Source organism: Micromesistius poutassou, assembly GCF_964030765.1.
Source record: "Micromesistius poutassou genome assembly, chromosome: 3".
Taxonomy (NCBI): Eukaryota; Metazoa; Chordata; class Actinopteri; order Gadiformes; family Gadidae; genus Micromesistius; species Micromesistius poutassou.
The window spans coordinates 19,562,200-19,576,581 of NC_140273.1; the positions used below are offsets into that span (position 1 = coordinate 19,562,200).

The following is a 14,382-nucleotide window of genomic DNA, read 5'->3' on the forward strand; positions in this document are numbered from 1 at the left end:
GGGGAACCCCACTTATGTGTTATAAGTGCTTCCTAATTATCTGATGTACTTCCGGTAGAAGCTAAATGCTAATGTGCAAAAATACAATATTTTTCACGTCTTTCATGTCATATGAAAGCTGAGACTCAATGGAGTCCAACATTACGAGCCTTATTATTTTGTGAGCTTATCTCGATTAACTAAATGTGAAAGAATAAAGTCAATAATACACACACTCTCTCAAACACACACACACACACACACACACACACACACACACACACACACACACACACACACACACACACACACACACACACACACACACACACACACACACACACACACACACACACACACACTTTACTGTAACACTGACTTTAGTCAACCATTTGAAACTTTATCGGAACAGCCCAGCTATTCTATATTTAATTTCAAATGTATTCAAAATGTATCACTTTTGATATTTGTTTAACTCTTTAGTTTATTTGTTTCCAACCATTTTATATCTTTTTATTTTTAAATTGGTGTGCATGCTAACATTGTTTACTCCATTTAGACTATTGAACTCTGTTCAAATCTCTTCACTTGATTTCAGCCATTCGACATATTGGGCCCTAGTTAGACGGTCTAAAACGCAGACGTCAAGGCGCAAAGTCAAAGTACTTTGTGGGCGGTTCTACGGCGCTGTTGCTATTATGATGGCGAGATAAATGAGCTTCCCGCCCAGCGCAAATCTAAAAAGGGTTGGGCTGAAACCTGTAGGTGTGTTTTAGGCGTAACGTGCAATAAACCAATAAAGCACCTGCCATCCCCTTTAAGACCAAGCGCATTTCACTTAGCGAGTTGATATTTTAACAGCGCGTTTGCAGTCTCCGCTGAGACAGATTCATGACCACATGAAATTCAAACTTCAAATGGCTCAGTTTATGGCCAAATAATAGGCATAATTCACACATGGAATAGCGTTTTCTTCTCCAACTTCAGAAACACTGATTCGTCATGTAAATTGCGGCAAAGACAACTTAACACATAGGCCTACATGCAGGGCAGTTGCTAGGAATTCTGGGCCCCCTGAAAGAATATCGGTGTGGGCCCCTCTCCCCCATTCATTGCCACCTTAAATGTTCTTGTTTTTCAGTGTTCTTGACAGTGCCTGGTGTAATACACCCAATTTGTTTCCTTTTTTACATTTAACGACTTAACAAGTCAGAGAATTATTATGTGAATTATGTATTATTAATTGTCTTATTCTCATTTCCCTGATTTGCAACACGTTATTACTATTTCATTAATACACAGGATCAGATGTTATAATCCCTTGTGCCAAAATCCAAGGAAAACACATATTCAGAGGACCCTGTCCAAACCAACCTTACAAGCATGCTGGCTACCAAACTACCAACCAAAGGTGAAAAGAAAAGAAAAATAAATAAATAAATACAATACAATGTACCTATCCTATCCTATGGCTATCACAGCTATAACAGCAATGCCACCTTCAACAGACCCAGGCTCCGTTTAAGTGCAAGCTCCAGGTAGTGACAATGCCCCCTGACCAATCCAACCTTATAAGCACATTGGCTACTAAGCTACCAACCAAAGGTGAAAAACACACGGCAACTAGCCCAACTAACAGCAGTAAATACAGCAGTATGCAGTAAGCAGAATATCATTGGGGTTATCAAGTGGGCACCCTCTTTCACAGATGTTTCGTTAAGTTAGGCCCACGACACCTCCTGAAGGCTTAACAATGAAATCAGCATCCTGGATTCACCCCCCTCAATGCTGCCACCACATTGCCACATTTAATGCATCTAAGCACTCTTTCCTGCATCGTACCCCTAGCCCTACCACTAACCCTGACCAAACAAACACATTAGCACAATAGCACACGTTAGCACATCTAGCTTACCTTAGCTTGGTAACCCCAGGAAGTATGTTTTCTTCTTATCCACAGCCATTCACTTGCTCGTTCTGCTGCCACGGACATGCTACTAACCGCCTGCCTCAGACTTCATCCACAAATACCCAGTTCAGTCAGCAAGCTAATAGCAGATCTAGCCATGAACCCCCGTGCACCGACTTCAATAGGTCTTAGTCGTGTAGACCAGCCTCGCTGTGCTGCCTCTCCAGCCATCTCAGCATACTTCGCTTTCTTAAGCTCATTGGCTACTTCAACTCTGTCTTCCCAAGGAACTGTAAGCTCAATAAAATAAACAATCTTCTCTGAGTCTGACCACAATAGCATATCTGGTCTTAGCCGAGTGCTAACGATGTGTGGAGGCACAACAACCTGCTGAATAAGGTCTGCCTTCAATTCCCAGGCTCCTCCATTACTTAGCTGCCTGACTCTATGCCTGCCTCTAAATGGTCTAGTCTTTTCCCCCTGACGCACAAGTTAATTTGCCTACCCTCTTTACTAGCGGCTGCTGAATTAGCTTCTCTCCGTTTAACATCAACAGCCTCTGCCAAACATTTCAATACCTGATTATGACGCCACGTATAGCGCCCCTGGGAGAGACTTACCTTGCACCCTGATAGGATATGGCGGAGGCTGCACACACAGGAACATAGTGTGCATGTCTCATCCTCACCAAACCACTGATTTAAGTTCTGGGGAGATGGGAGAACATCATAAGTGGCACCTATCATAAATCTGATAAAGCTAGCCTCCATGCTCCATAGATCTCTCCACTTTATCTTCTTCTTCTCCACTCCCTCCCAATTCACCCACTGCCCTTGTTTAGCCTGCGACACTGCCTTAGTACATCTTACAATCTCCTCCTGTCTATGTACTTCCTCCACTACCATTTTCCTCCTTTCTACTGCAGAAGCCTTACCCCATGAGGGTTTACCTACGTCCCTCCCTAAGCCCCCCCGCCCATGCTGAACATGGCCCATGATATCCCTATGCCTAAGTGCTGATTGAGCTTGCTGGACCGCTTGTTTTGGTTTCCATTTCCTCCCTGCTTTAACTGTGGGTGCAACCCTCCTCACCACTGGGTCCTTGGACTGAGTAAGAGTCATTTCCAGTCTAACCTTAGCACATTTAAATTCTTCTGTCAGATTAGATATGGGCAACTCTACAATGCCCTTCCCATACAAGGCTACGCTGCTTAGGCAGCGTGGGACTCCGAGCCACTTTCTGACAAAAGAGTTGATCATTTTTTTTTTTTTGTCCATCCTTTCTACCTTTGACAGAGGAACTTCATACACTGTCAATGGCCACATTAGCCGGGGCAATAGACCAAACTGCAGACACCACAACTTAAGCTTACCCGGCAGCCCTGACTTGTCTATCTTTGCAATACCTTGTCTAGTTTCCTGCCTCAATCCTTCAACCTGTGCCTTATCACTAAGGCTTGCATCATACCACCTTCCCAGACTCTTCACTGGCTTCTCCAAAACTGTAGGCATCACCTCTTCATTTATAGCAAACTTCTTATCTACTACCTTCCCTTTAACGATTGAGAGACTCCTAGACTTACTTGGCTTCACCTTCATTCTAGCCCATTGCAGATTGCTATTTAACTTATCCAGCAACCTGCTGGTGCACGGAGCGGTTGACGTCATGGTTGTCATGTCGTCCATAAAGGCCCTAATTGGGGGGAGGTGTGGCCCTCCCTGCAACTTCTCCCCACCCACTACCCACTTAGAGGCCCTGATAATAACCTCCATCGGCATTGTGAAGGCGAGTGGGGAGATTGTACATCCCGCAATAATTCCTATCTCAAGCTGTTGCCACCCTGTGGTGTACTCTGCCGTATTAAAACAAAGTTGAATATCCAGAAAATAAGCTTTAACTAGGCTTTTAATGCTACCTGGGATTCTAAAGTAATCAAAGGCCTCCCATAACAGACTATGTGGTACTGACCCGAAGGCATTAGCCAAATCCAAAAATACAACATGCAGGTCTCTCCTCTCGCGCTTCGCTAACTGAATTTGGTGCCAAATCATACTGGTATGCTCTAAGCATCCGGAGAAACCAGGGATTCCAGCTTTCTGAACCGTGGTATCAATTAGTCTATTCTTTTCAAGATAACTTGTCAATCTCCGAGCCACAACACTGAAGAAGACCTTCCCTTCAACATTCAGTAGACTAATTGGTCTAAACTGATTAATCTCAACTGAGTCCCTCTCTTTGGGAATAAATATTCCCCCAGCCCTACGCCACGCCTTGGGAATACTCTGCTTTTTCCAAACTATCCCCATTAGCTTCCATAGGAATCTTAAAACATCCGGCGCTCTCTTATATAATCGGTAGGGCACTCCATTGGGTCCCGGGGCTGAAGAGGCCTTTGCATGTTTTATTACTTCTTGTACCTCTTTCCACCTTGGTGGGCTATCGTCACACTGACACACTGATTGCAAATACATTTTAAATTAACCACTCAACAAATAGGTGTGGGCAGGGCCGGAGTGGGACCCATTTTCGGCCCGGGAGTTTCAGGCCCACACTGGCCCACTTTTTTCAGTGATGGAAGAATTTGCATAAATGAACAGCACACAACTCGTACTATCCCTTTTTGGATCAACGTTTGTCAAATAAAAAATCCACCTCAAGGATCTGTTACTTTAACTATCAATTATATATATATATATATATATATAAAATGTTAACCCATTACATATTTAGGATAATTTCAATGCATCATGTCAGTTCTATGTGTGGGTTATCTTATATCAAATATTTTTTTAATATATTTTTTAGTCCTCTCTACCTGTCCCCTCAGCCCCTCAGCAGCATCAGACAGGCTGGACTGCTGCTCTGAGGCTACAAAATATTTTATATTTAATATAAATGACCATCTATCACGTTTGTTCTGTCTTTTATATTTTCCATGAAAAATGCTGTCTAGTATTACCTGTTAAGCATCGGACTGGCTTATCTCTTCTGATGCTACAAAAAAAAGAAGGGGTGACTTTATTGCTTGGACTAACTTACACAGATCATGCTGGAGTTTACATGATGATTTTCACAAATTATATTTGTGATTTGTCATATGGTTTAACAAAATTAACTAGAATAATGATGAATTGGTTTAAGCTTGTATGTTTGCAATCGGCATTGCAAACATAGCACAAATAGCTAAATGATTTAGGCTATGTTGCAAATTAATCATTAGATCCACCTCTCTCTACCGGCTGCAACTTGTGTCTGTCCTCTAAACAGGTAGTTTATTTTGGCACATGTGGCGGAATCTTCCTCCAGTGCCCTTATTTTTTTTTAATCAGGCTTTTTCGGCTACTCCTTGGCTTTTTCTGCCCTCCACAATCAACGACGTCGCTTCTGTTCGCTGATTCTCTTCTGTTAAAGACGCTGTTAAAGACGCAACGTGGGCCAAACCAACTTAAATAATTGGGAGGGGTGAACTACCGTACATTGTATAATCCATATTATAAAACGGGGGGCCTAAATCAAGCGATCTGATTGGTTCCCAACTGTTGTATATTGAGCGTATACACACAGCTATGACGCCCGTTCAGTTTACAGAGTCCAGTATCACTCCGCGCCTAACTTGAACTGTTGTTTATTTATATATAAAAGCGATAGCATAGTTCACTGAAGCCTAAAAAAAGCCTGTAAAGCAATAGGCACACGGTCGCCGGCAATTTAGCCTTCTAAATTGCTAAATTGCCGGCGAACCAAGCTACCGTCTCTAGCCTTCTCTCTGAAGGACGCTAGTGTGTTGCATAGCAACCGCCGTACACTTTGCCGGCAGCCAGGAGGGACTACTTTTCTGTATTCGTTAAAAAAAATGCTTTTCCGACTTTCTCGCTTTTTCAAAATTGAGGGTGTCTATGACTTTAATTTCGCCATATTTACGTAACCGTTTTATAAAAGCAATAGATCACTTCAGTCAGTGATATACGGTCATTATACCACAGTGAAGGGGGTCGCCGCCCCTCCGCTGCGCGTCGGGACGGACAACGCCCCTTAACTGTGGTATAATGAGCGTATACCACGGCCTGTCGTGATCTATTGCTTAATTATATATGACCTTATTCTATAAACGTCACCGCGTTCGCGGCGGCCATATTGTTGACATAGTTGACATTCCTAACATAGGCTCTACGCGACAAACTGAGGATTTGAGCCAGCGAAGGAGAGATTTATGGCTGGCTAGAATTAATAGGCGAGACTTCAGCCGACTACTCATAGCGAAGTCTGTTCCCAACATTTCACCACAGGTAACGAGAGAGTTACCTGTGGTAGTAGTTAGAGTTAGATCGGGAGCGTAAACTATGTTCCCCGGTCGCGTTTTTCGTAGGTGGAATCCAGAAAAAGTTCCGCCTCAAGCGCTAGGATTGGACTGTTGTGGATTTTGGTCCAGGAAAGGCCGCCGAGACAGGATCGCTTTTAACTCACTTTATTTGGTTAAGGTTATTGATCTATTGTCTATCGTCTATGAAACAAAAGGAGAGGGATCGTAAATAACACGCGTGGAGCGTCTCAAAGCTGAGCATTCAGGATACGCCGCCGAGAGATTCTGATTCTCAGATGGCGGAGTCCGAGTTAAATAAGAAGGTAGAGGTGGGCATGCTCTGTGGCTTTAAAAGCCCGCCCCCTTTCATCTATGGTTTTCCCACTTCCTCTGTGTGTCCGTTGCTGCCCCTAGTGTAAATGTTTCGTAACTTTGTCAAATGTGTTCAGTGCTGCCCTCTGGCGATTGTGAGGGGAAATTAACTCTAAACTATGCTTGGTGCTACTGGATATGGCTATGTGAGAGTATTACAGTAAAAATGTATCACTAGGGAATATTACAATTAAAAAATGTCACAGGACAGACAGCCTGTCAGGCAAACTCACACGCTGACTCCTAACCCTAACCATAACCATAACCGTAACCCTCACCCTAACCATAACCCTCATCCTAACCCTAACCATAACCCTAATATTCATTCTTCCGGATTCCACCTACGAAAAACACCGGTCACATACAAAGCGGGGAACATAGGGATGACCCCGTTAGATCGGTCTAGCACACAGTCTATACATTATTTTATCACAGGGAGTAAGTTGTAACGTTACGATGGATGGTTTCCATTTGATAACGTGCGAACGAAGCCATAATATTGATAACTCAGAACGACAGCTCACTTCACTCAGTTCAGACAACTCACTCTCAATCAGTGTCATGTCAACAAAATGGCCGCGGCGACGTAAAAAGGGGCGTGCGAATACCCTCTATACTGCGATGCTGGGGCTGAAATTTCAGATGAATTAAGTCTACTTTAGGAGAAGATAAAATAATGGTCAAAGTATTTTTTTTCTTTCACCCAAGCAGCCCAAAATACATTTGAAAGTGGACCGGCCCAACGGGAAACCTCCCGAACGTCCCGATGGCCACTCCGGGCCTGGGTGTGGGTATTTTATTGTATTTAACAATCAAGCACTGATATGCAAAAAACTAAGTGTCCTGGCTCAAGATAGTCCACAGGTAAATATGTAGCATTTAACTTAAATGTGCAAGTGAAACAAAGAGCACATGTAATACGTTGTTGTTAAATTAAAGTTTAAATTGGCTTGTTTGTTCACTGTAAGTCTCATCGCTCACTCACTTCCGATGAGGAAGAACCATGGGAAGAACCAGGCACGTGCACACATAGTGCCCTAGGGGTGCTTGAGCCCCTGCCCTTTTTGCCTCGTATTAAAAAGTGCCCTCAGTGTTCTTCAACAATCGCGCCCGCAATAGCGCTCGTCCGCGATCCAACCCCCGTTAACAATAGCCCCTCAAAACTCCTGAGTGTGCACGTCCCTGGGAAGAACGAACCGGTGTGGACCAAACCATTTTTTAAGAAGGAGCCAAGGGGATTATTGAAATTATTAAAATTACAATATTGTATGATTTGTGGCTTTGTTTTAATTCGGATTAATTCATAGGAATATATATTAGTTCAGTGTATGCATAATCATTTTGTCATAGAGGCTACTGGGGGCTGTGTGTGGGCCCTAGCGGGCTGTGGGCCCTTATAATTGTCATAACCTTTCCCCCCTATATGACGGCGCTGGGCCTACCATAAAGGCCCAGATACAGGCAATGTGTAGACTACTGACTTTATTTCGATATTGTATGCCGTTTAAACATTCGTTCCTTTGAATTGGCTTATGAGGAGACACATTCACCGTTTAACATTGATACCCCATGGATTACAAACGCATATAGTCCTACCCCTATAACATAACATCATATTTAATGGAAATCATTAAGCTTACCTTATCAGTCCTGTAATTGTGAATAGGATGCCACACAAATGTGTCCTATTGCAATATACATATATTATTTCAATCTGAATACACTTGCCAGGACATATTCGCCTGCAAATTCACGCTCTTCCCTCCTACGGAGTTGTTAACGTCAAAATACCTGATCTTAGAGCATCACGCATAACTCAATGCAGTGCAGAAAGACTGCATTCCAATGTCTGGTATTCGTCCAATCAGCGGAGACCGAGCTCCAAGATGATATAATGTAATAGATTATTATTGCTTTTCTAGACTACTTTTCTGTTTGCTTTAGCTTTCTTCTAAATCTTACATTGCACTTTGCTATTTTATTATATTATTTAATTGAATTCATTTTACTTTGCTTTTGTTTCTTTTACTCATATATTTTATTACCCTACTTAATTTTATTGTATATGAAGCATGAAGTGCTAAATAAATAAAGTCGCCTTGCCTTACCTAATCTAAGCAGAACACAATGCACTGTACTAATCGATAGAAACTCTTAAGAGTGGTGCATTTTCGATTACATTGCTTTTAGTTCTAATCTGGAACAAGTTTGGTCTAAATTTGGTAGGCTATTTTAAACACAAACGTAAACCACACGCATGTATTCACTTTAACGAATTCAGATTCCTTCGCAGCTGTCTGTCTAGCTAAAGGCCTACACGGAACCAAAAAATGTTGAATATGACGCTGAATGCATTGAGGTTAGTCAGACTTTTGACATAGCCTGGTTTACTAGTCTGTATTAGCGCATGAGCGAACTAGGTGTCTGGCATGTTAAATGTTAATAAATAAATGTGTCAATATAGTTTAACCAATGAATACTTTTTTAAACAGCATTTATGCCTATTTATTTCAGGCTGTATTTTATAGCCATGTAGCCATATTTTTTCATATTAACTTTACTAACCCTAATGTTGAATTAAATTACAAAGTTAAGTCATCGGAATCACACATGCCGCCAAAGCGACTCACCAGATTTATTTGAGAGAGAGAGAGAGAGAGAGAGAGAGAGAGAGAGAGAGAGAGAGAGAGAGAGAGAGAGAGAGAGAGAGAGAGAGAGAGAGAGAGAGAGAGAGAGAGAGAGAGAGAGAGAGAGAGAGAGAGAGAGAGAGAGAGAGAGAGAGAGAATTAGGCAGGCCCCAGGCCCTCCCGTGGCTACGCCTCGTTAACGTTATTCTGGATTACGCGCGTTCACGAGATATGTAACCAGCAGCGCCGTCGTATAGGGGGGAAAGGTTATGACAATTATAAGGGCCCACACACAGCCCCCAGTAGCCTCTATGACAAAATGATTATGCATACACTGAACTAATATATATTCCTATGAATTAATCCGAATTAAAACAAAGCCACAAATCATACAATATTGTAATTTTAATAATTTCAATAATCCCCTTGGCCCCTTCTTAAAAAATGGTTTGGTCCACACCGCGGTTCGTTCTTCCCAGGGACGTGCACACTCAGGAGTTTTGAGGGGCTATTGTTAACGGGGGTTGGATCGCGGACGAGCGCTATTGTTAACGGGGGTTGGATCGCGGACGAGCGCTATTGCGGGCGCGATTGTTGAAGAACACTCAGAGGGCACTTTTTAATACGAGGCAAAAAGGGCAGGGGCTCAAGCACCCCTAGGGCCCTATGTGTGCACGTGCCTGGTTCTTCCCATGGTTCTTCCTCATCGGAAGTGAGTGAGCGATGAGACTTACAGTGAGCAAACAAGCCAATTTAAACTTTAATTGAGATTAGATGAGGCTTGTTGTTGTTTTTGATATTTGTTTTACAACAACGTATTCCATGTGCTCTTTGTTTCACTTGTACATTTAAGTTAAATGCTACATATTTACCTGTGGACTATCTTGAGCCAGGACACTTAGTTTTTTGCATATCAGTGCTTGATTGTTAAATACAATAAAATACCCACACCCAGGCCCGGAATGGCCATCGGGACGTTCGGGAGGTTTCCCGTTGGGCCGGTCCACTTTCAAATGTATTTTGGGCTGCTTGGGTGAAAGAAAAAAAATACTTTGACCATTATTTTATCTTCTCCTAAAGTAGACTTAATTAATCTGAAATTTCAGCCCCAGCATCGCAGTATATATAATATGGATTATACAATGTACGGTAGTTCACTCCTCCCAATTATTTTAGTTGGTTTGGCCCATGTTGCGTCTTTAACAGAAGAGAATCAGCGAACAGAAGCGACGTCGTTGATTGTGGAGGGCAGAAAAAGCCAAGGAGTAGCCGAAAAGGCCTGATTAAAAAACTGGAGGCACTGGAGGAAGATTCCGCCACATGTGCCAAAATAAACTACCTGTTTAGAGGACAGACACAAGTTGCAGCCGGTAGAGAGAGGTGGATCCAGGGCAGTTGCTAGGAATTCTGGGCCCCCTGAAAGAATATCGGTGTGGGCCCCTCTCCCCCATTCATTGCCACCTTAAATGTTCTTGTTTTTCAGTGTTCTTGACAGTGCCTGGTGTAATACACCCAATTTGTTTCCTTTTTTACATTTAACGACTTAACAAGTCAGAGTATTATTATTTAAATTATGTATTATTAATTGTCTTATTCTCATTTCCCTGATTTGCAACACGTTATTACACCTCTGATTGCAAATACATTTTCAATTAACCACTCAACAAATAGGTGTGGGCAGGGCCGGAGTGGGACCCATTTTCGGCCCGGGAGCCTTTTTGGATCAACGTTTGTCAAATAAAAAATCCACCTCAAGGATCTGTTACTTTAACTATCAATTATATATATATATATATATATATATATATATAAAATGTTAACCCATTACATATTTAGGATAATTTCAATGCATCATGTCAGTTCTATGTGTGGGTTATCTTATATCAAATATTTTTTTATATATTTTTTAGTCCTTTCTACCTGTCCCCTCAGCAGCATCAGACAGGCTGGACTGCTGCTCTGAGGCTACAAAATATTTTATATGTAATATAAATGACTATCTATCACGTTTGTTCTGTCTTTTATATTTTCCATGAAAAATGCTGTCTAGTATTACCTGTTAAGCATCGGACTGGCTTATCTCTTCTGATGCTACAAAAAAAAGAAGGAGTGACTTTATTGCTTGGACTAACTTACACAGATCATGCTGGAGTTTACATGATGATTTTCACAAATTATATTTGTGATTTGTCATATGGTTTAACAAAATTAACTAGAATAATGATGAATTGGTTTAAGCTTGTATGTTTGCAATCGGCATTGCAAACATAGCACAAATAGCTAAATGATTTATGTTGCAAATTAATCATTAGATCCACCTCTCTCTACCGGCTGCAACTTGTGTCTGTCCTCTAAACAGGTAGTTTATTTTGGCACATGTGGCGGAATCTTCCTCCAGTGCCCTTATGTTTTTTAATCAGGCTTTTTCGGCTACTCCTTGGCTTTTTCTGCCCTCCACAATCAACGACGTCGCTTCTGTTCGCTGATTCTCTTCTGTTAAAGACGCTGTTAAAGACGCAACATGGGCTGTATGGCGACTATCGAACCACTTATTTAGTCACCGAGAGGCTAGATCGGGAAAATATGTTTTTGCCAGACGCGCTGCTTGTTCAAAGAATCACTTAAAAATGGGTACTGCGTTTTGTTGGTTTTATTAGAGATAAGTTAAAAACGTTCCATAGTAGCATAGTCCTAAAGTGATTGGTGCTAAAGTGCGTTAAATGTTAATAGATTGTGCGGTCAGCAAAGTTGGACTTCCCCCGTCCACCCCCCCTCATCTCAAACATTTCATTCAAGACAAACCTGCGCGTGAACAGCTGACTTACCACTGATCCTGACTGACGTAGCCCCAACACCACGTGACCTGTCAGTCTGCCTATACCTGTCACCAACATTCCGGCCCCTAATTATTACATGTTATTACACAGTAGTAATAATTACCAACGCATAAATTCATAATAGAAAAACAATACAATTACAATTTTCTTTTTTTTTCTTCTATTTTTCACTTTTTTTGCGATTTTTTGTGCGCAAGGAGAGAGTTCATAGTTCATATGGCCATTGCAGGTCTTCATCCTTCTTGAACCGAACCTGCCCCAAAGTAAAGTCAATCCAAAGTCACGAAAAAAGGTCATGTCAGGCAAAAGTCAATATAATCCAAATCCATGGAAAAGAAGGGAAGCCTTCACGACTCCGTCGACTCCTGAAGAAGGCAGATCTTTGTCACGGGTCTGCAGAGAAGGCTGGTGCGGGTCTTGATCCGGACCTGTCGCACCAGTCCGTTCCTGTCTGGCATTGTCTCTGTAATCCTCCCAATGATCCAGGAATTGCGAGGTGCAGAATCGTCCATTATGATCACTATGTCACCGGGGACAAAGTTCCTCTTGATCTTTGTCCATTTCTGTCGTTCCTGTAGTTGTGGCAGATACTCTTTAATCCACCTTTTCCAGAACAGGTCCGAAATGTATTGCACCTGCTTCCATCTCCGGCGTGCATAGTTGTCCTCCTTGAGAAACAGACCAGGTGGTAAGCTGGGCTTGACTTTAAGCAGCAGAAGATGATTAGGTGTTAAAGCCTCCAAGTCATTCGGATCTGTGGATTCCTTCGTGAGAGGTCTACTGTTGAGAATTGACTCCACCTCACAGAGTACTGTATTGAGTCCCTCCTCATCCAGACTTTGGGTCCTCAAAGTGGAATTGAGAATCTTCCTGATGGAACGTATTAACCTCTCCCATGCTCCGCCGTGATGTGATCCAGTGGGAGGGTTAAACGTCCACTTGATTCCTTTCAATGAGAGCACATCATTGATCTTCTCCAGATTCCATCCTTCAACAGCTCTTCTCAGCTCACGCTCTGCACCAATGAAATTAGTGCCATTATCAGAACGCAGCTCTTTGATTTGTCCTCTTCTTGCGATGAAGCGCCTTAAAGCATTGATGAACGAATCTGTGTCCAAAGATGAGGCAACTTCAATGTGTACAGCTCTTATTGTCAAACATGTGAAGATAACTCCATATCTTTTCACAAGACTCCGGCCACGCTTGATGTCAAATGGTCCGAAATAGTCAACTCCGACATAAGTGAACGGAGGTTCTCCAGTCGAAACTCTGTCACTAGGCAAGTCTGCCATTTGTTGCTGACCTGCAGCTCCGTGCAGCCGACGACAGATGACACATCTGGAAATGATCTGCCTTATGGCAACACCTGCAGCAGGAATCCAGTACTGCTGACGCAGCCTTGACAGCATATGGTTCCTACCGCCATGGCCCACCTCTCGATGTATCTGGCGTAAGATGAGGTCTGAGATGTGGAGATCCTTTGCTATTATGGCTGGATGTTTAGACTCTTCGGGCATGGCAGCCTTACTAAGTCGGCCTCCGACTCTCAACACACCTTCTTCCAGTATCGGACTGAGTCTGTAAATGTGACTGTTCCCTTTCACACACTCTCCCTTTTGGAGGCAAGATAACTGTTCAGAGAACTTTCTTCTTTGACAGATCTTGATTATCTCCAGTTCAGCTCCTTTGATCTCCTCCAATGAGAGGCAAATCTCCTTGTCAAGAACATCTTTGTGTTTAGTTAGGTTCAATGCTGGCTGAGAATCACATGCAGTGACTTCTCTCCTCTTCCTGTTGTTCCAAAGTAAGGTTCTGAGTCTCAAGATCCATGCCATCACTCTCTCTGCATATCCACTGGATATCAGGTTGTCCATAAATGTAGTATAGTCTTTTTGGAATGCCGCATCCCTGCCAAACCTCCCCTTGAGGTTGAGAGTACGTTGCTCTGCAACTTTGCGATTGTTGGGCATGGTGATTGATTTGTCCTTCAGCGGCAATCCAACAACATAATGGCCATCAACCAGTTCCACAGTCTCGTTAGCCATTTCCAGGAACTTAGAGTCTTCCCTTGACAGCCCTTGCAGTTCATCCTGGCTGTTTTCAGGGAAGTCAGTCTTGAATTGTTGGTTCCAGAGCTTGTCAAGAGTGACAGCAGAGATCCTGTTGATGCTAACTGCAGACTGAGTCACAGGATCGTCACTGCCCTCTCCTCCAAGGGGTCCATTTACAGTGCATCCAAGCATTGTTTTGACCGCATATGGCCCTCCATCCACACTTCGGATGACTTCCAGTGGTTCCAATGCTCTGGGAACATTCAAGCCAATTAACATCTCCACGTCTGCATCTGTGGCAGATAGA

The 14,382-nt window shown here is 42.7% G+C and overlaps 1 pseudogene across 1 annotated transcript in view; it reads right to left on the bottom strand.

Moving 5' to 3' along the window:
• Nucleotides 1-12,482, bottom strand: part of LOC311341123 — a 36,121-nt pseudogene extending 23,639 nt beyond the window's left edge. Inside the window, exon 1 of the transcript in view lies at nucleotides 12,414-12,482. The product of the transcript in view is annotated as an uncharacterized misc_RNA (transcript). The remainder of the gene's footprint in view (nucleotides 1-12,413) is intronic.
• Between the last annotated feature and the right edge of the window lie 1,900 nt (nucleotides 12,483-14,382).